This window comes from Falco peregrinus, chromosome 4, assembly GCF_023634155.1.
Source record: "Falco peregrinus isolate bFalPer1 chromosome 4, bFalPer1.pri, whole genome shotgun sequence".
Classification (NCBI taxonomy): Eukaryota; Metazoa; Chordata; class Aves; order Falconiformes; family Falconidae; genus Falco; species Falco peregrinus.
Genome location: NC_073724.1, coordinates 22,686,128 through 22,710,657, shown reverse-complemented (window position 1 = coordinate 22,710,657; position 24,530 = coordinate 22,686,128). Strand labels below are relative to the sequence as shown.

At 35.7% G+C, this 24,530-nt stretch overlaps 1 long non-coding RNA gene across 1 annotated transcript; it reads right to left on the bottom strand.

Annotated features, from left to right (window-relative positions):
- Window positions 1-1,116: 1,116 nt before the first annotated feature.
- On the bottom strand, window positions 1,117-16,414 carry LOC129784323 (uncharacterized). The gene is made up of 3 exons (XR_008746907.1): window positions 16,365-16,414; window positions 7,526-7,642; window positions 1,117-1,490 (listed from the first exon to the last, which is right to left on the bottom strand). It is a non-coding gene; the product is annotated as an uncharacterized LOC129784323 (long non-coding RNA).
- Between the last annotated feature and the right edge of the window lie 8,116 nt (window positions 16,415-24,530).

Genomic DNA, 24,530 nt, shown 5'->3' with positions numbered 1-24,530 from the left:
ACTATATATGTGTATGTGTATAGACATATATTTATTTATATCCTAGACATTCTTAGAATACAGTTACCATAGTGAGGTTTTAATCCCACATTAGAATTTACATATTGAATCACAGCATATAGTTTATATATACATAGTAGATAATGGAGAATACTAGATCTGATGGCAAAAATCCCTGGCAAGATCAGTGCTGATTGGATCTTGAAGCAAGTCATGCTACCATGACTTTAGGGAGAACATAAGAAACTAAACTGCATGCTATTGAAGGGCATATATTTCATGTGAGAAATTTAAGCCCCATAGTATAAGGCTGAATGAGTACAGTTGCAAAAGTTTCCTTTTAAAAATAGAACATTCAATAAATTAATTAAAAATTAACAGACAGTTAGTTTGTATACTCAGAGTATGTCTCTATCATGTTAAATACTTGAGACCTTTATCTTTATTTGTGAAAACTGTCTTGAGGTGCGAGCTTTTGAACTACTCAGAACTTCATGCAAAATGCCACACATGGGTAGGATTAGCTGACATACTGAAAGCTCATACTCTATTTTTTTTCAGTTGCTCATATTTTTAATCTGGACCTCTCTCCCACTCTGATGTAACTGAATACACAGAAATATGCAGAAATCCTTAAGTGTTTAATGTCACTACTGGGACGCACCGAGTAGTTTATTATATTACAATCCAACCTTTTTAAATATGTCATGAAATAAGTATTGTTCTACTGTGTTATTAAAGAAATTACCAAAATCTGCCCACTCACTAAATAAATCAGGCAGTATAATTGAACTTAAAGAGCTCCTGGTACCAATCTAATCTGTTTAGATAGCGAAAATGTTCTTTTCATTTCTCTTGCTAAGTGGAGAGCTCTGGCAAGTTAGGAAAGGGTTCAGCACTTTCTTCCTTTTCTTTGAAAACTGATATAATATCCCTCACTTATCTGAACAGGGAAAAGATCATAGATGTTGGCCTTTGATAAACTACTGGTCAGTCTAAAATCACTTCTTAGAACAACCTGGCAAACTTTGAGTTTCTTTCAATGCCATTAAACCCCTAATTAATTTACATATATGTGTTGAGTTTAAAAGTGTTATTTAGATTCCCATAAATTTATCCAAAAAAAAGTTTTTGATGCTTCATGAAAATTTAACATAAAGTTGTCTTGAAAAATCTGTCTCTTAACTGAAACTTTTTGTTAAGATATGCCACTAGACTATCAGAAATATGCTGTATTTCTACACAGAAACAAGGATTACAGGAGAAGCAGAAATCACATTTGATTTTTTTTATTCTTCTGGGAAGAGATGCAATGGAAGATTGAATGAAATATTTTGCATGATTCTCTGACTAAAGTACAAAGACTTAAAATCTCAGCTGCATAGCATTACAATAGCTTCTTAAAGTTTCCCAATTAATATACCAAAGAGACTGTTCCCAATTCTGAACTCACATATTGTACTGGAAGTTTGGTGTGATTTCTCTGAGCTCTGTAAAAAATAACATAGATCAGAATCAGCCATAGGGAGCTCAGAAGTAAGTTCTGGAAGACATGGGTGTGGGGGGAAATAAATTTTTAAAGTTTTTATTCAGCCTGGTGATGAGTCATTTTGGTTCTGTCTTCTTTCATCTCTGTCCTCATACAATATGGTGATATGTGACTATTAAACATGGCTGCCGTAATGTAATAGACTGCAAAACAGTCTTAGATGCATTACTGGTACAATTTGCATCACTGGGTTTGGGTTTTTTTTTTTCCATAACTAGATATGGCAGAGGCTTCTTCAAACATGGAAATAACACTTCTGTGCAAACCGTCCATATTTCCCTGCTTTTTCAGGTTTGCCATACTAATCTGAGTTGTTTATGTTACTAAGAATTCTTATGTTTCTATACACATAGAGGAGTTCTAGACAATGTCTGAGAAAAACCTAATTAAACCTAATAGAACAAATAGGTAATCTAAAATAGGAAGGATTCTGTGTTTTTGCTGTCACACGGAGCAAAGAGTTTCTCATCCTTTCCTAGCAAGTTTGTGCTAGTATGCTTAAGGGAATCCTATTGACTTGTCTCTGTATATGTTCCCCTACAGAATAAATGTCAAGATCATTGTCTTGTTTTGTGTTTACTGGCTGCCCTTAACAAAGAATGATTCATGCCTTGAACAAACTCTGTGTTTAAAAATGCCTCACAACCATTAGGTCCCTCTTTGGTATCTGTTTTAAGATCTTTTAAACCTGGAAGTTTGAATGACAGAAACACATCTAGCATTACGTTGACTGAAGAATACCAACAATTCTTGGACAGAAACAGGACTGAAAAGGGAAAATTATATATTTTAAAAATAAATAAATAAATAAAAATATTTCAAATGTGTGACAGTCCTCATGTCAGTGTATATATAGAAACATCTTTTTGTGGAACACTGAAGTAGATAGTTCCAATTGCCTTGGTTATTTGGTCTACTTTGTTTTATTAATAATCTCTATAAGATACTGAGTGGCAGAGGCCAGAAGTTGTTGGTCCAGCTGTTATTTTTGTTTCACCCTGAAGTCTATAGAGCTAGAATAGAGAACATTAAGAACAAAGATTCATGCAGATCAGCTCCATTTAATGTTGTGTGTCATTGTTACATTTGCCTCATCTGTGGATAAGGCAGTAAAAGACAAAGTGGGTGTAAATTGAAACATTTTGAAAGCTCTGCATACAGATTGAGTAATATCATTACAGACAGAATATTTGTGAGGTGTGTACAGTTTCTGAGCAAAGGAGATAAATTTCAGTTAAGAAATAACTAAAGAGGGAACCAGTGACAAGAGCTGGTTTTCACATTGTGAATTAAATGTGAAACTATTATTTTATCTTTCTGCTTGTCCTGATATTTTCTTAGTGACAGATTAATTTATTTATAATAATAAACTCATACAGAAACACCTAGGCATTTTAAATATAAAAGAATCACTTTTCTCCTTTTTATTCAAACTTTTCAATATGTCAGATGACTATATAAGCCCAGCCAATGTGTCCTGCCAAGGACTATAGGGAGTTGAAGTTACATGACACCAGGTGGCTAAGAAATAGATGTAACGTGCTTTCTCAGACCTCTATATAAATCAGTAAGGCTAAAGAGTTGTTATTTGCCACCCAGAGCAATAGGTAGTAAGGTAACTGCTAGTCTTAGTAATGACTTAACCTTGAATTCAGCTAGAAATCTGGTAATAGAATAATATGTTGCATAGCACAGCTGACGAAAACACTTTGTGACAATGTTTTATTATTAATTTGCAAATAATTAATGTTATCTAAAATGTTGCTTCAAACAAATTAAATTTCTGATGCAGCATGTCTGTGGCCTCTGATTTGATAAGTCAATGTACAGCATTTCTGCTCTTCCACTGTTTTCTGTTTGCCTTTTGGCCTGAAACCACATTATGAAAAAGGGCTTGTACTTTTAGGAGATGAGAATAATCTCAATGTAAAATCACCTTGATGAGATTTCTATGTTCTCATCAATTTTGATTTAATCTTTAAAATAAATGTCTCAGAAAGTTGTCTTGTAAACAAGACAAGTATTTAAAATCTATCTCATCAGGACTAATGTCAAGCTGAACAATTACATTACATTTCTGTACAACTGCATCACTCTTCTCTTTCACAAACTCTTTCCCAGATTTACATATATATTCACATCTCAGACTAACCTGACATTCTGTAGTGCTCCAGGAAATTTATTATGTTACTGTCTTTGCTTTAAAATTACTTGGTTGCATCTTTGTCCACATTTATAATTTAGCATTTATTAAGGAGAGGCAAAACACCTTTTAACATTCTTAATGATTAATGATGTTAATATGTGAGAAGACCCAAGCACAGCAAAAGCTGAGTTAATTGCTCAAAAAAAATGTTCAAATGAGGGAATAAAGAGCAAAAATTAGCTTTAATATTAAGTGGTTCACATAGAACTAATTAACAGTTATATAAGTCAGAGACACAGCCAATGAGCACCACAGTCTGTTACAGAATAAGCTGAACATTGTGATCCCATACTCTGACCCACAAAATCAGCGAACTACTAACAGCCACAGAAAGAACATTAACCAAAAAATAGCTTTTTAGTAATGAAGACAAAATATGATCTTGCTCACAATGCATATTAATTTATATTTGCTGTGTTTAAGTTGTGAAAAGACGTGCATCATTGACTTACCGTGTTGATTAGTAAAATCTGCTTACATGCAATAAAATCTGCTTACATGCAATAAAATCTTTTAAGACTATTTGTGTTTTCATTTACTTTTTTGACAGCTCTTATCTCACTTTTTAGGAGATGAAGTGTCAAGGTAACTAAAATAACTCCACAGAGTAGTCATTTAACTCTTCCTTTCCTCTGAAAATTTTTGTACAGTTTAAAACCCCACAAAAATGAATGCACCAAGCGCAGAGGAGCAGAAGAGTGAAGCAGAAGAGAGCAGAAGGCTGTGTGGCTCCTGCTGTTGCTGCATAGCTGGACCTTATGCTAGTTCAACATTAAGGACCTGCACATAGTCCAGTGCTCCATTCAACTGACTGGGACACCATGTGTTCTACTGTTTTGTTTGGAAGTTCTGAGGATTTCTCTGAACATACACACATATGTGTATTTGCATATGTACATGTCCACATCTACCTGTCTGGATTTAATTCACAGTAAGAGATGAGAAATAGAAAATTATAGGACATTATTTATTTCTATGTCGTTAATGAGTCACGCTCTTAAAATGCCCTTTTCTCTGCACTGACTATAAACATCAATACTAGTGTGAACAGTACTTGCCCAAATTTTAGACATATGTAGTCAGAATCACATTTGTCTGTTTGTTGGGGTAGATCTCGTTCCCTTGCAAGTGTCCAGCTTGCCAGTGGAACAAAAAAGACCACAACAGAATCCTAGAAAATTTTCAACAAATGTCCATTAATTTGTTGTGGGGGTTTTTTGGTGTGGTATTTTTATTTATTTTTTTTTTTTTTTTAGTCTGTAGGGAACTCTTTAAAGTGAAAACTTATTTCAGGTTAAACTAAATTCTCATAAGTCTTGCTCAGATGATCTTGGAATTAGAAAGCCATTATGTAGAGACGGGTCAATTTAAATCTGTTGGTGCCTTTCAGTTGATTTAAAGGAGTGTTATTCTGCAATCCTATTACCAAGTTATCTGGGATATAAAAAGTTTCCTAATGAAATCTAAACTTTCTGTAAAAAATGTGAAAACAGAAGGAACAGGTAATGTTATTTTGAGATTTTCTTTCTACTATGTATTTTTCTGTATGTTTTGCTTGGCTTTACAAAGTCATAGCAGTATCACTGCTGTAATAAATACAACTTACTAAAAAAAATAAAAAATCACCATTGAAAATCACTAGTCTTTAAAAGGAACTTCACAAATTTTCTAAAAAAAATAAAAAATCACCATTGAAAATCACTAGTCTTTAAAAGGAACTTCACAAATTTTCATGACCATTTCATGACTTGTGCTATAACAGGTTTTGTAGCCAAGCAAACATATGCCCAGCAAAAGCTGAAACAGCCAAAATGGTTCTCAATTACTTGTAAGTAGAGCAGGCAATTGCTTTATTTGTCCTAGGACCTAAGTACCCAGGTGATACTGCTTACAGGGAAAGGACACTGACATAGTTCAGGTAATACTGCATGCCAAGCAGTTTTCAGAAAACAGACATTCCTTACGCTTAGTTCTAATACCTCCTCTGCATAAGAAGTAGTTTAATTTATCTTCTGCATTGTAGTTTTCTATAATTTTTTTTTTAGGTCATAAAATGATAGCTTTAACCTGGATTGTGTGTGATAAATGTAGCATTGCTGCCTGAGGAGTAGCCTGAGCTCAAAGACTTGAAAGTATACCCTACTGTTTTTCTTTCATGGCTCCCCAAATTTCAACACAATATAACAATCAGATCATTCCTATAGAATAGAGGTAGGTCCTTACGAGACAGATATTTTACTTTAGGGGATTATAATCTGCATATCCTTTATTAATAATTTCACACTCAAAATACACTTTTTCAAGACTTCTAAACCATATTTTGTATTGCAAAAAATATAGTTTATATTCTTCACATATTCTTGTATTCACATATCTTTATATTCTTTATACATTATTTCCATATTTATTTATTACCTTATAATACAGAAGGGTTTATATTTTTTGAAGCATTTTAAATATCTGCAAGACTTACCTTCCCCTTCCCTGTTTTGTTATACTCTTTGTTTGCATTATATATCATGCTCCTGGAAAGGGTTTACACTATGTGAATTGAAGGAGTAAAAGCTGAAGAATTTCTATGTCAGCTTAAGCAGCTGAATTAAATGTGATTTGCCTGTTGGAAATACCTGTGAGATATTTATGGATATCCAAGTTTTCCAGATGAAAATATTCCTGTAAAGAATAACTTGAATTGCATCTCTGCACAGTATTCTGCATGCCATTCAGCAAAACCATCAAAATCTTAAATTTCATTTTCCATGGAAGTGGAATCTATTCCCTATGGTGCCAGGTTTTCAGCTGTTTAAGCACTGGTCTCTGTGAGGAACCAATCCTTGCAAATTCTCCCTGTAGCACCAGATGCAATTGACCAATGGAAATAGTGGGTGTTCTTTTTAAAGGTTATATATTTGGGCTGAACCTACAGTCAAGAAGCTGTTTCAAGGAGCTGTTTTGAAACTGAGAATATGTGTGCCAAATTACAAAGAAAATCATGGGGTTCAGAGATACTGCAAAATCAATGTCCCTCCTAAGCTTGGAAGAAAAAAAGAAAAACCCACAAAACTGTTCATACGCAGGTAGAGGGTTTTCCTTCTGTACTTATTTCTTGCTATTTTATGGTAATGTCAACACAAGGGTATATAACACCTACAGCCATCATGAATTTGTCAACAAAAAACCTGTGTCAAACCAATCTAATTTCCTCCCATGACACGGGAACAGGCCTTGTGGCAAGAGACAAAAAATGTCATATACGGACTCCAGTGGGGTTTTTGATATTGTCTCACATGACATTCTCTTAATCAAGTTCAGAAAACGTGGTCCATAGGAAGCTGTTGTAACAGATGTAAAAATGGTTCCAAAAAGGTAATAATACCACTGTTTCACTAGCCCAGAGAAAGGATGACTAAGAATCTGTGTCTGCAGGCATAAAATATTGTCAAGGTTGACCTGATAATGCAGGAAATAGCATATTTATTACATTTTCAGATGGTTCTAAGCTGGAAGAGATTGAGTGTTCAAAGAATAAGAATTCAGAAGAGTCTTAATGAATTGAGAAAAAGGTTGAAAAAATAGGATTCAATTTATAGAATATACAAAAGATTAAGTGTAGGAAAAAATGTGCATATCAATTGAAACAATATATGTTGACTAGGTATATAAATAAGCAATAGACCTGCAGATCAAAACCTGAAGAATATGTGCAAAATATCAGTTAAGAAAGTTTCTGTATTGAATCAAAGAAGAAAAAAGAAGGCCAAATAGCCTACCTATGCTATCCATTTCAGCTGAGTGAAGTGATCAGTCTTATTGGGTGGGTGAACTGAGATTCCATGAGGATAACCTAAAAGCTCATTAAATTTTTGATGCACATTTTGTCTCTCCACCTGCATATTATATGATATAATATGGATAGGACAATAAAAAGTGATAAGATTGTATATTACAATCAAATAATTGAGAAAGCCTTCACAAATTTATTTTGCAATTATCTGAAGTTCATATTTTAAAGATGTTGACTTGATTTTTTTTTTTTTTTTAAAAGAAAAACTCAGTTTTGTGTGTTAATTATACTTCTAACAGGCTTCAGGGTAAATCTGTACAACATGGTAAAACCAGATCCAATAAGCAAACTGGGCCACTACTCCTGTCACCATCTCTACGGTATTAAGGTTATCATAATTACTGGTTTGGTTTTTTTTGTTTGTTCTTTTGTTTTCAGTTCAGGCCATCACAGAACATTGTGGACAGCCCTGCAAAAAAGTACAAGGCACCCTCTGCTCTCTGTGCCTCTTCAGTACCGTATCCTGGCATGTTATGTTCTCAAACTCCCACAGGCCCTTCATGTCCTGCCTCTGCACGTGTTATACCTGCAACTCTGATGGGCTACAATATAGTTCTAACATTATTTCACACACATTAAACTGAAAGAAACAGTCAGAAAGGTAAAAGTTAGTAAAAATATTAAAAATATTTAGTACCTCATGGTATCACAGTGAGCATAGGTAGATAGCGTCAAGTATTATGTAAAATCGGTACAGATAGTCTCTGACACCTGGCCTTGGCAAAGAACATGGTCCTACCCCGTGTTGTGGATGGAGTGACGCACTTCACTCATAAGAGAGAAGCAACGTTTATTGGTATAAAACAGTGATTTAACAAGTTTGATAATAAAATGCAACAGTGGTTTAACAAGATTTGATGACAAGGTACACTTGATTATTTATTGCATGGAGGACAGGGAGACCCTCCTGTTGAGTCATGAGATTCAGAAAGGACCCCCTTGCATTCTAAACTCCTTCTCAGAGGGGAGTTCAGGTGCAGCTGGATCCAGACTTAGTCCCAGACTTGGTCCACTGTTTATATCTAAAGGATTATATGTGCATAATCAATCCTTTATATCACTTAGCTAAGATTTCCAAGTATAGCATGCTATTAATCACTTACCAAGAATCTCTTGTGGCACAGAATCTCTCAGCCTGGAGGAGTAACCTTGAGAGATGTCCCTGCTCAAGGGGACATCCTGGCATGCAACCCACTGTTTAGCAGGAGAATTCAATGGGTCCTGGGCTGTCCACTATTTGTGGAGTAAGATAATTGACTCATAGTCATATTTGCATACCAACTACAGAATTTTCTTTCAAACTTGGCTTGAGCTGGACCTTGTCAAGCATGGTAGTTAGGTGGGAACACTGATAAATTATCCCTTGGCTACTGTGTTGTTATCTGTTTCCCCAAAATTTACTTTGAGAGGGACACAGCCACCAAGACCGGATGATCAGACACATCAATCAGGACTGCCACTGGTGGTTATCAGTTGATGATTGTTACGGAAATAAAGGTCATGATGGGGAGGAGGAGCACACTGACACACCCTGCTCATCAAAATAGCTTCAAATTGTGTTCAAAGACCTTTAAAGACCTTTGGAAGGACACATATGAATACAGAGTACAGTGCTATCAAATAAATTATGATAAAATGATTTATTATAGGCAAATATGAATTAAGATATATGCAGCATCTCTTCCCCAGGCTGGACATTTTCTATGTACAGGCTAAGAGGAAAGGAGTATCAATAAGAGGACTAAAAGAAAGAAAAAGCACATACAGGGAAAAAGAAATTTGTCCTCTTCTCTTTTTGTTCTACCTATGAGAATAGATTCTGGGAAAAAAAGGACTATATTGTTTAGGTATCACTATCAAAAGTTAGTTAAATTAAGCCAATCAAAGGAAAAAAACTCATAAAAGAATAGTTACAGAATTAACTGAAAACCTTGATTTATATGTATATAGAAGAATGACTATTTCATCTATGAAAAAGTAAAAAAAAACCACCCCAAAATAGATTATTTCTCTTGGAGCTAATATGCTTTAATTAATCAACTCCCTCTGCATGTATAATAGCAGGCAGTTCTAGAGCATCAATTAAATTGATGCAAGAATGAAAAAAGGAATGCTGGTATGCTTTCCTCATCTTAAAAAAAACAACCACCATAATTCTCAGAAGAAGAAGGAAGGAAAAAAATAGTAGGAAATTAAAATATTAAAGTGCTTCCACTGATACTAACATCCAGTGTCAGCCTTGCTAAATCTGCAAACAGTAGATCTGAGGCATAAATATTCTAGTTTCTGGTGAAGTAAAAAGAAAAATACAGTTATCAGCAATGCCTGTGAGCTTTTTTTCTAACATAGTGTCATTTATATGCTTCCTAAAGCATATTGGTTCTCACCTAATTCAGTATTTGTTCAATGGGATGCAAGAATTACTGACACATACATTCAAAACCCCAAATCCTTACCATTCCTCAAACAGTAGAAATTAGATAAATTTAGCAAAACACTTCAAGAGAGCTGTGCCAAAATGAATACAGTCTTTTAAATGCTTTGTTAATGCACTAATAGACATGTCCACTAAATATTAATCCTCCAGCTAAAAATCCACACCTTACATAGCGGAGCTTAGTTGATTTAGAACAGGTAACTTGATATAGTACTCTGTCACAAAAAAGTTTTATTCGAAGAAGGCAAAACAATCAGGGAAATAAATTTAGTCAAATAAACTAAAAGCAGTTACTGATTACTTGACTTGTTCACAGTCTGCTAAAATAACATATTCTATTCTTTAGTCCTTGTCTACCAAAACTTTAAGTGAGATTTCATTTAAAGGGATATACTTATAGCTGTCAATATTGAAAATTCTCAGTTTATGTATTTACTTACTGATTTATTTATTTCGCTTTCTGAAAGAGAAAGAGCGTGTTGAGTCCTTGATTGTAATATGGGCTCACAGCCCAGAAAGCCAATCCTGTCCTGGGCTGCATCAAAAGAAGCATGGCCAGAAGGTCAAGGGAAGAGATTCTCCCCCTCTAGTCCGCACTCATGAGACCCCACCAAGAGTACTGCACCCAGCTCTGGGATCCCCAGCACAAGGCAGACATGCACCTGTCAGAGCAGGTCCAGAGGAGGGCCGTGAAGACAGTCAGAAGGCTGCAGCACCTCTGCTCTGAAGAAAGGCTGAGTGAGTTGGGGTTGTTCAGCCTAGGGAAGAGAAAGCTCTGGGGACGCCTGGTTACAGCCTTTCAATAGTGAAGAAGGGCTTATAAGAAAGGTGGAAAGAGACTTTTTACCAGGGCCTGTAGTAGCAGAACAAGGGGTAATGGGTTTAAACTGAAAGTGGGTAGGTGTAGATTGGACATAAGGAAGAAATGTGTATGGTGAGGGTGGTGAGACACTGGCACAGGTTGCCCAGAGAAAGTGTGAATGTCCCATCGTTGGAAGTGTTGAAGGTCAGGTTGGAGAGGGCTTTGAGCAACCTGATCTACTGAAAGATGTCCCTGTATATGACAGAGGGTTGGACTAGCTGATACTTGAAAGTCCTTTCCAACTCAGACCATTCTATGGTTCTGTGGTTCTGTGAATAGATACCAAATGTTCAGGATCTTAGTCACTGCTTCCCTGTACATTACCAACAGAGCAATTATTCCCTAGAGGCTATTGCCTTTGAGAGTTTCATGTTGCTTGACAGATCTAAGTTCTTTTTCTGGTGAAGAAATTACTCCAGCCTTCTAGTCAGGAATTTTGGAAACAGTGAACAAGGCAATTTTGAAAACTGAATTTCAGGAAAGCAACTATACCTTAGTGTTCTCTACCATGTGGTCTTTCCAGGAACTGAAGGATTCCCTCACTTCTCTATTCTCCAAAATGACTACACGGCTTCAAAGCTCAGTATCACATCCCAGCTTCATGATTAGAATTCACAAAGAACACTTAATTCTTGAGATTAAAAACAAGAAAGTATTTCTTTTGCTGGTGCTTTCAGAAGTTTGAACCCATCATTTCCTTTATGTTTCATAGGCACCACTATAGTGGAAGATAGGTACATCTAGAGACCACTGTAGCAGTAAATTAGGTATGTTGGAGAGCTGGTTATCAACACATAACTACCTGCTTAGTTAGACTGAGGACAAAAAGGATCGAAAAGTGTGACTTGCTGTTTCTTCCATGGCTATGACTAGTCTAAGTTAAAGTTGCCTGGTTTAATAAATTGCCACAAATCGCTAGTTCATTTAACAGAACTCAAGTCAGGATAAATTCAACAGAAGGAGGAGAAAAGGGAAAATAACAATAAACACTGAAAGTTTTTCCTTCTTTTGAATTAATTTTGTGTCAGTGGGGTTTAAGTATTTTGCAAGTTAATAATTTTTAACACAAGATCTTCACACTTAACAGAGTGGGGAGTGGGGAAGCATCAGATTTTCTAATTTACCTATCATTCACCTGAGACCAGCTGCTATTGAAAATCTGATTATGTGAAATAGTTATTTGCCTCTATGGGCTCAGAAATCCTTTCCTGTAACCAGATACATACCATAGATCGTCTGACTTTACGTTAAACAGTAGAAGGATGGACCAGCATAGCAGCCACTTCCAAACCTTAAGTGCTCTTGACCTGAATCATTCTTTCATGAAAGCTTAGATCCCCTTTCTGTTTCTTGGTGTATAGTGTCACTAAGTTATATATCTTTGCTTGTCTTGACATTCACTGTTCTCATATCTCCATTTAGCTGATCAGTTCTTGGCAGCTATTTTATGATGTTCATGATCCCAGGGATATCATCAACACTAAAACCAGTATTCAATCAAGCGACAAATTTACAGTCTGGATCAGGCTAAGCAGATTAGATGCCTGCTCAATAATAGGAATGTGAAGGGTTGCAACAGACAAACACCACCAAATGCAGTTCCTACTAATGAATTTTCATTCAGATTCAGTAAAAGCTGACTACACAGCATATCTCTATTTATATTCTGTAATGGGAATTTTAGGAAAGTGTTCCACGTGTATTACACAGGCTAAAACACATTTTGCCTTTGTCTTCATAATTTAGGGTCAAATTGTGCAATGTAATCAGAGGGCAGTATAAATTTACAAATGAATTCAGGAAAGATGATTGAAGAAAGCAAAATCTTTTCTGAGAAGCTTTGGTACACGCTAATCCTGGTTCATTACAATCAGAGCATACAGTACATGGTGGATTTGTGGTAAAGGTGTCATAGTATGATGGGGCAAAGGCTGGAAAGAAGTTGACATTAGGAAAGGATGCAAAGCTGTAAGCAAAGTTAGGGGAGGGGGTTGCATGGCAGAAGAAGAACAGTTTTGTGATGCAGATACTGCCATGGCCATCCTAGAACCATTTACTCTCTGTGAAACTATGCCTGCTGCTCATCACTGCAAGGTGGGGCCAACACTTTTGAACTGGTGTTAATTATACAGGGGTGACATGGTGTTGCACAGAAACACATGCATAGAGTGTTATAACACCAATGTATTGCATCTTTTACAAAAGGTAATGCTCATGTGATGAATCAAATCTCTGAAAGAGTGGTCATTCACCACCAAGTAGTCAGTCTCCATTGCAAGTGTCAGTACAAAGGAGTCTCTGGCTAAATTTGACAAGACCCCCTGAACTGCGGTTCTGGTGAACTCTTACAATCAGTTTGCCCATATCAACTGCAGCTACTCTGGTTTATGTATGATCTATTCCTGTTGACTAGCTTAAACTACATGCAAATCATATCCCAACTACTCCACAGTCTATGTATCCTAAATACTGCAACAGACTGTCTTATGTGTCCATTCCTGACTATTTATATATATATATATTTAATCTATGCACAGTTTAGTTGATTCTGCAGCAGAAACATCCTCCAGGAGTCCCTGGAACAGCCAGATTCTTTTCCCAGGACATTTAAGCATACAAAGAACATCTAGGAATGAGTCCATCCAGAGCAGGGACTGCCTGGGGGGAATCTCCAGGGCTGACAGTGATTCCTACTTTGAGGACTCCTGTAACAGTAAGTTAAACACTTTTCTGTGAAGATGGTTAGGACTTCAGTTAATCACTTCTCTCAAGTCACTTTATTGCCTCAAAGAAGTTTCTAAACCACCCAGGGAAATGATGACCTAATGCGTTAGTTATGCATGCAAGGGGACAGCCCTGATTCCCAGCTAACACATGATTGTAACCATATAGCAAATGTGATTTCTGTGTTGATATTAAAAATATTACTTAAAATCCATAAAGATTTTATGAGAAAGGAGAGAACAGGCTCTCAGAAGGAAAGTGTCTCTTGCCTTTGCCCATAGCCTGCCCCTTGAAGTGTTTCTGTTGTATGTTGTCCCCTACTATCACCCTAGTCTCTCAACTGGTCATTGTCTTCTGTCCTATATCACTTTACCTGAGCAATGCTGTAACCCAGCTGAGTTCACCTCACAGTCCTATATTAAACTCTGTGTCATTCACATGCAATCAAATATTGCCTAAATGGCTAGGAACACACTTCTGAGAACAATGTTGTGCTGCTCCACTGTGGTCCAGGCTGACACTGGTCCCTAAGCTACTGATTTTAAAGTCTGCAGAACATAAAAACTATTTTGTGTGCTGTGCAAACTTTCCTCCAGCTGGCTGTCAAAAGATTTTCCAAGACATTGGTGCAGAGTCACTGTTTTCTATAACTTCTGCCATAGTCTTATTTGAAAATTCGAAGACTGAAAAAAGAAAATTGTTAGTTACACTATCAGCAAGGAGAGCTAATCAGGACTTGTCTAAAAATATGATAGCTTTTCTGAAGATAGCTGATTGCCAAATTACATGACAATTATTTAACCCAATGCACTTCCTATACCTAGTTTGAACAGTCTCCATATTTTTGTCCCGTTTCACATGTATGTAGTTTACTCTAGAATACCTCTAACAGTACAGGTCAAACTTTTGCAAGCCTCCAAAGCTGGCTTTTAGACTGCTTCAAGGGATCTCACTTCAAATTATCTGACTTAAAATTAATTGATATTGGCAAGCAGAGGACAGGTCCTTGTTGAGTAAGGAAAGATAGAGATGTTAGCTGGTATAATACAGCTTAAGTGATCATGTCACATGAACATCTATTTCTGATCTCATCTAGACTCCGTTTTAACTTAATAGAGAGAAATAGGTTACTTCACAGAGTTCAGAGGTTCAGATTTAGGCATCTGCCATTAGATAAAATTAACTGTAACTTAAAAGCATTGTTTTACTTCCCTGGCTATAAAACCAAGCTACAAATTATCTCTGAGGTAAACACATGCAATATAGATGTCTAAAGGTTATTCAAATGGACCCTCCTTCGGTGGTGAGAATGTATGTAGACTGATAAAAGACAGTTTACCATCAGCACTCAATTAATGCAAAACCTTCTTCAATAAACTAGGTATATTAGTAGAATTATCTCACATAGATTTGTCACATCTATTAAGGTGGCTGTTCCTGTACTTTTGTTCGGAAAGCTTCAAATACTAGAAAGCTGTTATTCAGCAGGTCTTAGAAGAAAAAATAAAAACATCATCCACCCAAAAAGCCCTAGGAAAACTAATTTTTTCAAAAAAGAATTGCATTTTGAAGCAATTTTGATAACTAAAGGGTCTTCTTTTATTAACTTTATGGTATAATATGCTTTAAAAAATCATTATTCCCTCTAAAATAGTGTCTTGTAATGAGGATGATGATATTTCATTTTGTAATGTTTACAGTGAAGAAAGGACAACAAAACCCAATAGATACTGTGAGGACCTATGAATCTTTCTGTCTTCTGTATTCAGAATACTATTTCCAAAGTATGATAATATAATTTTCTATGGAAAAAATAAAAGGCTACATTTTAGTGAGGACTGTTCTTAGGCCAAATTTAATTTAGTGACTGGACCATTTTACCCAGACAATTATTTAAAGGAAAAGAGAGATAAAGAATTGTATAATGGGAAAATAATATTATTTCTTTTCCCTTACCCTGTTAAATGAATCAACTTACTATAAAAAATTGCCATCTTCTCTTCTGAAAAAAAAAAAAAAGCTAATATAAAAATTTCATCCTATAAAGTAAAAAATTTGAAAAGCAGATAAGAAAAGGAGGGAGATAGGACCAATCCATCAAGAAACTTGGTACATAATTCAACAGAAGGGGAAAATCTTCTGTTATACATAGAACTTACGTGGGCGACCTCAGGCACAGTACTCAAAAAAAAAAGTTTAGATTTTTAGCTTCTTGAAAGGCTTTTTACTGCTGATGCCAGTGTAAAAAAAAAAAAAAAAAAATCAAGTTGTTTAGCTGTTTTGCTTATTCTTATGCCTGCTTGTGTAGTTGTGTAGTTTCAGAGAAAGCTATCTGGAAACTGATCTGGGTAAAGATGCACACATAGGCTGATGCAGTATTTTTTAGTCATAAGGATTTCTTCATCTTCCCCTCTGACCCTTTTCTCTGAGCCACATTAAGCTGAATAAACTCTTTTGTGGGAGTAGCATAAGCCAGAAAAGAAGAGCTGAGACTGAGAAGCCAGAAGATTGTGGAGTAATGTGGTGAGAAGGGTGTAGTCATGTAGGTGACTACTGCTGTTCAGTGTACATCTGGTGCCTTGGGTTCCTCAGGCTCCTACTTGAAAGTATTTAGTCACCAACAGAGAGATTCACAACAATCACAATGTAGAGCACTAAACCAGAAAACCAGCCAGAAGAAATTCCAAACCCGATTGTGCCTGAGAATCTTTCTATTCTGTGTATTCATTTGTCTGGACTTACCTCTTCAGAGCTTTCACAAGGTACCTCTTTGCTAAAGTGAGACAGGACCTGGAATGAGTTTATACAGATCTTTTAGGTGTTTGTGTTTTGGTTTTCCTCCTTTGAAATGTAAGCCAGTTAAGGATGGAGATGCTGGTAGTGTCTCTTAAATGGCAGTCTACTGGCAGGAAGCTTTTGGAGAAAGAGGAAAGCAAAGTGCTTTCTCCTTATATTGGGGAATACTAACATATTTCTACTATCTGCTGGAGGAGTCCCCTAGTGACCAGATTTTGAACTACCAAAAGGTTCAGCTCTGGGCCATTTAGAAAAAAAAAGAAGAAATGTAGAAAAAAAACCCAACCCCAAAACCCAACAACAAATCCCCAAACCAACCAAAAAAAATAGCACCACCCCTCAACTAAAAATCAACAACAAAAACCCCACTACCCTGTGAGGCAGCTACTCTAGCAGAGATTTCAGTCTCTGGCTTCGACCTAGACAGAACAGCCTGCCCTGGTAAGGGCAGCTAAGCTATGAAAGGAAGAGAAATTTCAGATTCTGTGGTTAAATAACTGGAAGTGCTTCTGTTGCACCATTTGAGTGGGTTTGATTTATCACTCCAAAGGTACTAACTCGCCCTCTAGCTTACAACTCCAAGTCATGATGCTTGATTCCATTTCAGAAAACATTTAGGCACCAGCATTCTGTGCACGACCCAGCCCAGAGGCCGGCAAACTTTGCTATGTGGTTTCTTTTGCTCTCGCTTTTCAATTTCTTTACAGGAACGTTTGATAAAAAGACTAGAAGGACATATAAAGGTTGGCAAGAAAAAGAAAGAACAACACTGGTTTAGAAATATATGGGAACCAACTCTCTTTTACTTTTGTTTCTATTATGGATATTTACTTTATGTTAACCTGCATGAAAATACACTGAAATCTTCATGATCTGAAGTGTTGTCTCATCATTTACTGACTGTTGAAAAGAAACTATCTTCATTCATACTCAAAGGACAATTATTTATGCCCATTACGTAATCTATATAGTAATAACAATAATAAACCTCCCTTTTTTATTATTTTTTCTCTGCTTGCCACAATTTCAGTAAAATCACACAAAGAAAATAAAAATGTCCCTAGATCAAGTTATTACATATCTTATTGCCCTCTCTGTCATGTGTAGGAGTAGAATTCAGTTAAGATGAATATGACCACGTTATGGCCTTTAGGAAAACTGTCTGCTCAGGACTCCTGAAAGTATCTATTTTTGGAAAGGCCATATTTCAGCTGCTCAGCTAGAATCTTGTAAACCCCTGCATTACTTTAAATTATGGTAAAGGGAATTTTAAAACCCTAGGAAAGAAGAAAAAGAAGACCCAGATCTTAGTGTTTGATAGAAAAAAAGTTTGTTCATTTTTCTTTTAAAATGTAAAATAATAACCTGCATTTCATTTATAATATTTCATTATGTTCCAAAATTTTTGCCATAATACAGATAAAATAGGAAATACTTTGCAAAGGGAAAAAAAACAAAAAAGATCAGAGGTCATACTTTTGAAATTATAGTAGTGAATTTGAGCAAATTTCTACCCATAATAATTTTAAGCTCAGGTTTATGTTTTTAAGAAAAGACACATTAACTTGAGGCCTAAATACTTTTCTGGATTTGATAAAACAGATTTCTGTTCCATTTCCAGACAGAAATATTCCATTACAGTTTACTGTAGTGGCATATTAACCATTTAATCTTACTGGAACAGCAGGAAAATAATTTTCCTCTCACAAAATATCTCTTAGTACAGTCTGCAGTACAAAATATGGAAAGATAAAGATCATTGTGAACAATTTAGTTTTTCAAAATCTGTGGTAAGACTAACATAGGACAAACTAGAAATTTGTCTGACCACCTCCAAAAAAGGAAACTCATGAATTCTTTCTAAAAATTTCACCTCTACTATACACTCTCCTCTGATTCTGCCTCCTCAATCTTGCCTTTTCTTTCAGCTTTTCTTCAGTGTTTTGTTCAGAATATTATGCTACATTTCTGAAAGAAAAATGTATTAATAAATGGAAAGTGTGCTCTCAGAAATATTCATCTGATGATAATAATCTTCCTAAACACACATTTTTCCAAGTATTGCATTAAACAACAGTTACTAGAGTCTTAGGTAACTCGTTTGAACTATAGAGGGCAGAGCAGAGCAAAAGAGTGATTTGATACAAAATAACATCCAGTCAGAGTTGGAAAAAATTGAACCTTGACTAATGTTTTTGTCTACTGGTTTTAGTATAAGTTTACCCCAAAACATATAATGCAAAATAATCATGCTGAGCACTTCTAGCCTCCAATATATCCTTTAGGCATCAATAAATATGAAGAGAAACACTTCACTCTGAGAGCAGACAAATTCTACCCTTTTGAGGAGTAGTAGATCAAGATGCACAAAAGAAGGCTTTAGATCTTGTTTAGCTTGTATAGGAATTAGATCAATGAAAATGTCTTGAGAAAAGTTTAAAGCAGGCAGTCTTAACTCCCAGGTGTTATTAATAGAGTTTTACTTAACATAGCTTTGCACTGTTGAGCTAAAATAGGAGTGGACTCTATGGCACATGGCAAGCTTTTGTAATCAACAACGGAACAAGTGCTTGCTCACTTGTTCCTTCCTTCCTTCCTATCCATGAAGAAAAGTGGGAAAACTATTATATACCAGCTGTACAAAAAGCCTTGAGAAGCTAAGTTTAATGTGGTCAGTCAGAGGATCAGTGTTGATCTGCCTCTTAAGTTTAAGAGAAATGATTGATGAATAGAGTCAAACTAGAATGTAAGATGAGAGGGCGGTGTAGGGATGTAGGTCTGTAGCATAAACCTGGTAGACCTCTAGATAGATCTTGTGCTTTTACAATGAGAGATAAAACTTATCACTTGCTTGTTATTTAGGGCCATTAGGGCAGGATAGAGTCTATTTAATGTGGGCATAAAACCTGCATGTAAAATAAAGCACTTAAGATAATGACCCACCTGAAGTAAATGCCTAAATCATTGACTGAGGTGTGTGTGGGGTGTAACTGCCTTTGAGAGCCTCCATAAGAATTTAGTATCTAAGTTGAGCAGTCCAGTTCCTGTCTCGAGTCTGATACTTTTAATAAATAATATAACTGATATTGAAAGCTATAAATTGTTTACTTCTCTATTTATAAAAGTAGAGATGGTTTCTCTGTATCAAAAGACAGATCTACGTTGCATTGAGCAGTACAAGTGCTGTTAAAGTTGTAAAGTATGGTGGGATGTAAGGATTTATACATTGCAAAAGATAAGAAAATTGGAAGGTAATCTCCCATGAAGACTATAGGAGGAGTAAGACAAAATAAGAAGACTTAAAAATCAACAATCATTTTACCCAGTTCCTGCATAACAAGGTTGCTGGTTTTTGTTGTTAGGGGTTTTTGTTTGTTTGTTTTGTTTTGTTTTTGTTTTTGTTTTGTTTTGTTTTTGAATAACACTGAATTATTAGGTAGCATTGTTCAGCTGTAAATTTTCTGATGTGGAAACCAAATAGGCTGTCACCATGGCATATATGCCTCCAGCAGAGGCAGTGGTAAACTGTAGCTGTAGTCTTCAGTTTTGCTTAGTTTTAAGTTAAAAATATCAAAGCTAAACGAGGCTGTTCCTTTTGTTTTCACCTTATTTTCTTGTATGTCCACAGCTAAAGGTTGCTTATGGTATATGGTACTTCTTTGAAAAGATATCGGAGTTGAGGAATTGTATTCAATAGAAAAAGCATTTTGTACTTGAATTTCTTCCACTATAAATCAGCACAAATTTAAACAGAAACATTTACTGACCAAAAAGTGAAACACAATGATTTTTTTTTTTCTCTAAATATAAGCACTGGCTGCTTTCTTTAAAGTAGTGAATAGCTAGGTACAATGGAAGAAAAAATAATCTTAGATAACAATGTTAATTAAAATTTTAATTGTATCAGTATGAATCACCAAGGACAGAAGAAAAATCACATACAGAACATTGCTTGATGTTTTGGGTTTCTCCCCGCCACCCCCCCACCACCACTTTTTTTCTTCCCTCCCCTACCCCTACCCCTACCCCTCCCCCCCCCCCCCGTCGTCGTCGTCGTCCCCCGTTCTTTTTTAAGTGTTTCTGGAAGCTTATTCAGCTAAACTGGAGAGTGCAAGAGCATCCCCTGCAGGAACATTTCAGTCCACAGTGATTTTCCCTTTTTTACGGTGTTTTCTCTTCTGTTAATTTGTATTCATCTTGCATGGTGCACAGTAATTGTGTCTAGAGAATTAGAGAGGAACGGTTATTGCAGTGGTAATAGAATTACTATCAGTGTTCTAAGCTGGTAAAAGGATTGTGAGTTTCAGTCAGAGGATTTAAAAACACATGCTGAAATGTATATCAGGATCTTTTTTCTGCAGCACTACTTATACATGTATTTTTCTTTGGGGTTATAAATGGGAACGTTTAAAGCTAGCAAATGTTGCTAAGAAAGCTGACAAAAGAACTCTGAAAAAGCATCTTTAGGTTTGTACATGATAACAATATACAAATGTACACACATGCATATACACATTTTGAAGTGATCTAGTCATCTCATGTGAGTACAATAGCATGAGCTGAATTCAGTAGGAACTATGATAGTAGTAGTAGTTCTACCACAACAGAACTACTATAATAGTAGTATTGTATACTACATATATATGTAGTGTATGTATACTATATATAGCTACAATATATGTTGTAATGACTATAGTATTACTTGCCATTTTACACCACTCTTCCCTGCCCCATCCTCCCCATATACGCTTTCTGACTTTTATTTTTTTCTCCTCAACTTTATTTAAATAAAAGGGAAAAGAGGAAAGGTATCATTACATGTCAACATGTTACAGATATGGCCAAAAAGTCGTACCTGTGTGTTGCTTCAGTGAGCGCATGTATAAAAATGCAGTAAATGTGAACAGCAATTTTGAAGTCCTGATACAAGTGCTATGGATTTTATAATATTTCGATGATACCATTTTAATGAGCATAGGTATAGTATTAAAAGTTTTAATAATCAGCTTATATTATAAAATTGAACATTAAAAATCAGACAAATTATAACTTTTGTTCTTTGGATGTGTTGGTACTACATGCGCATATTTTACCTATAAGAACTAAAATGTAAATCTGTAAATCTGGCTTCAGCATAAGATGCAAGAAAGAAAATTAAAATATCTAACCTAATTTCTGCAGAAATTCCCTCTTCTCAATCTAACTGAAACTACAGATTCTCTGAAATTTGTGCTCATATAAACAACATGAATCAGGTCATTTTGTTGAAAAGGACTTTGTGTTGATTTAAGGAGAAATTAATTATGGAATTGGGTATTTTTGCCTCCATTCCCTGAACACATTAGAAATCCAAGGTCCCATATACAGAAGATTTTTTTATTTAATGTTCCTCAGTATGGCAATGCCTAATAGTGATCTAGGACTTGAAGGACTTGAATCCAATGAAATAGAAAGGTGGTTTTTGTTTGGTTTTGGTTGGGTTTTTTTTGTTTGTTTGTTTGTTTGTTTGTTTTTAAATAGGCAATATAATAAGGACCTCAGTATGTCCTGCAGCTCTTATTCTTTGTTCTGTTAATCTGGTTTTTTTCACAGTCCTCTTTTGAAAGCTAGAAGATACTAATTTATATAATTTCTTAATGAAGCAAAGAAATGTTCTTCCCCTCACAAATGGCTGGTAGTAGTCAGGGGCAAGTCTGTCCCTTGTCCCTTTTTGGTTCATTAGCATTCCCTACACAGAGATTTGAAACTCTAGCAGAAGAGCTGTTTGAACCCCCAGCTTCCCATAATACACTGCTAAGTGTGTATTACCCTAATGAGGAAAAGAGTTTCTGTTACTTGTGTTTAAAATAGTGTTAGTTTTCAGATCCTTTTGAACCAGTCCACAGTAAATTTCTCCTGTCCCTGAAATATAGCAAATGATGAATTGGTCTTTAGGATACTAAAAAGTTGAGAACAGTTCCTAAACCCCACATTAGTTTTGCCTTAGATGTCATATCTTTTTTGCAGATATTTCCAACAATTTACAGATAAAATTGTCTTCAAAATTTGTATTTGAGTTTCCTCACTAATTGGCTGAGATTTATACAGAATCATGTTATAAACAGTTGTTTGGGGTTAACATGAACTTCTTAGTTCAGCAGTTGTGCTCTCCAGGCAGTAGTCTGTCCCACAGTCTATTGGACGAAAGCATATTGTTCATTTGCACTCAGAATTCTGTGGTATTGTCACACTGGTATGTATTTCTACCATTCATCCTACTACATATTGTTTTGGAACTTCAGGCTCATGGGCAAAATTCATCTAATTTCCAAATGAAGTTTCTTCTCTTGACAATCTGTATCCATTTACTGATGTCTTTATGCTATTCTTTGGACTATGGTGTTCATTTTTCTCTCTTGCATTTATTCTTCTGCTATATCTAGAAAGAAGAAAACAAAACAACTTGCAGGCTTATTTTGTAAGCCTTGTCTTGATCTTTGATCATAATAGTATCTCTTCATTATGTCTTTCCCATGTATACTTCAATTTTTTTTAATCATGAATAGTCAGAACACAAACGCACACTTGAAATATCTCCTTAGGATTTTTCATTCCTCCTTTACTGTATATGTTTCCTTCATATATCCCACTGATGTCACACATTTCTTATGGTTACATGTCATATGTTTCCATTTGCTGGCATCTTCCATTGGCAAAATTGTTGTTATATTATTTGATCTATGTGCTATAAGTATTTTAAATAATTGAGAGTAGTACACTTACCTGTTAAATCTATTTAAAGGTTAATTTATTTATCTGTCTCAGAGTTTTTCCCTTCAAAAGTAAGGTAGGATTTGCTAGCTTGCAATGGATTTTTTAGGCTTTCATATTCTCTTCAATATTTGTATCTTCTCCTTTTATATTTTTTCAGTTTTATATTGACATGAATTGTAAAATATGATTGTCCTTTGTGCTGCATTTGTAGTGGAGGACTTCAGATGTCTAAATATAGGTGACTAGTGCCTTTTGAATGCCCTAGAGTATCTGAAAGACATGGTCTGTGGAAGAACCTTTCTGACCTCGCAGCTGGAGGTCAGTTGGCTTACTTTAAGACATCCACAGCAGAAATTATGTTGATAATTAGGTAACTGAATCTCACTTCAAATTTGCTTTGTCTATGATCAGATTTGTTAATGATCTAGTGCTGTTTCAAGCTCTGTAGGGTATCCCACTTGGGCTCCAGCTGTTACTGCAGAAAGATGCAGGTTTCTAATATTTTATTTGTTTTATAAACCTATCTGGTGCATGTGTCTTAATTTAGGAAGCTGCAAATGTTACTACTTTTCTGTGTTTAGGTAACTAATACTGCCCAAACCACTAAAGGTTTTCAGCTTTATATTGTAGATTCAGGAGTCTTCACATAAACCAGGTGTTCCCAATATGTATAACAGAGAGTCAGTAGATCAACAAAGATCTATATGTACCCAATAGACTTTGGATACCTATTCAGGTTAAAAAAAACAACAACAACAAAAAAAACCAAACCAAACCAAACCAAACCAAACCAAACCAAACCAAACCAAACCAAACCAAACCAAAAAAAAAAACCAACAAAAAAACCCCACACAAAAAACAACCAAAAGTCATCTATATTGTGGGAAAATTACTTTGAGAGGAAATTAGGGAAAACTGGAGTCCAATAGAAGTTGCAGTATTATAGAAACTTTTTAAAGGTAAAATACAGTTGCCACTTTCAGGATGGTTGGCATGCATGGAATCTACTCCACCATGGCTCCCTAGACAACACAACCTGCTATCCTAGAGGAGCAGTGGAGGGTGGAGAGGAGTGGAGACCCCACAGCCAGGCTTTGCTGTACTCCCAGCAGGACTGAGAACGTGATGGCACCTTACAGCTGATAAGCTGCATAGCGGCTGTCAAATGGGAGATATAAGGGAAGATGTGCATTACTGAGCCATCACCTGTGGTGAAATCCCTTTCCTTTCCTTAGGTGAACCTTGCTCATTATAATCTCATTATACTACTAATGCACATGTATTATGAGTGCATTATGAATGAATGAGGGGGGAAGTTAGGGAAGACTCCATTGTAACTTCTGGGACCAGTCAATGGGC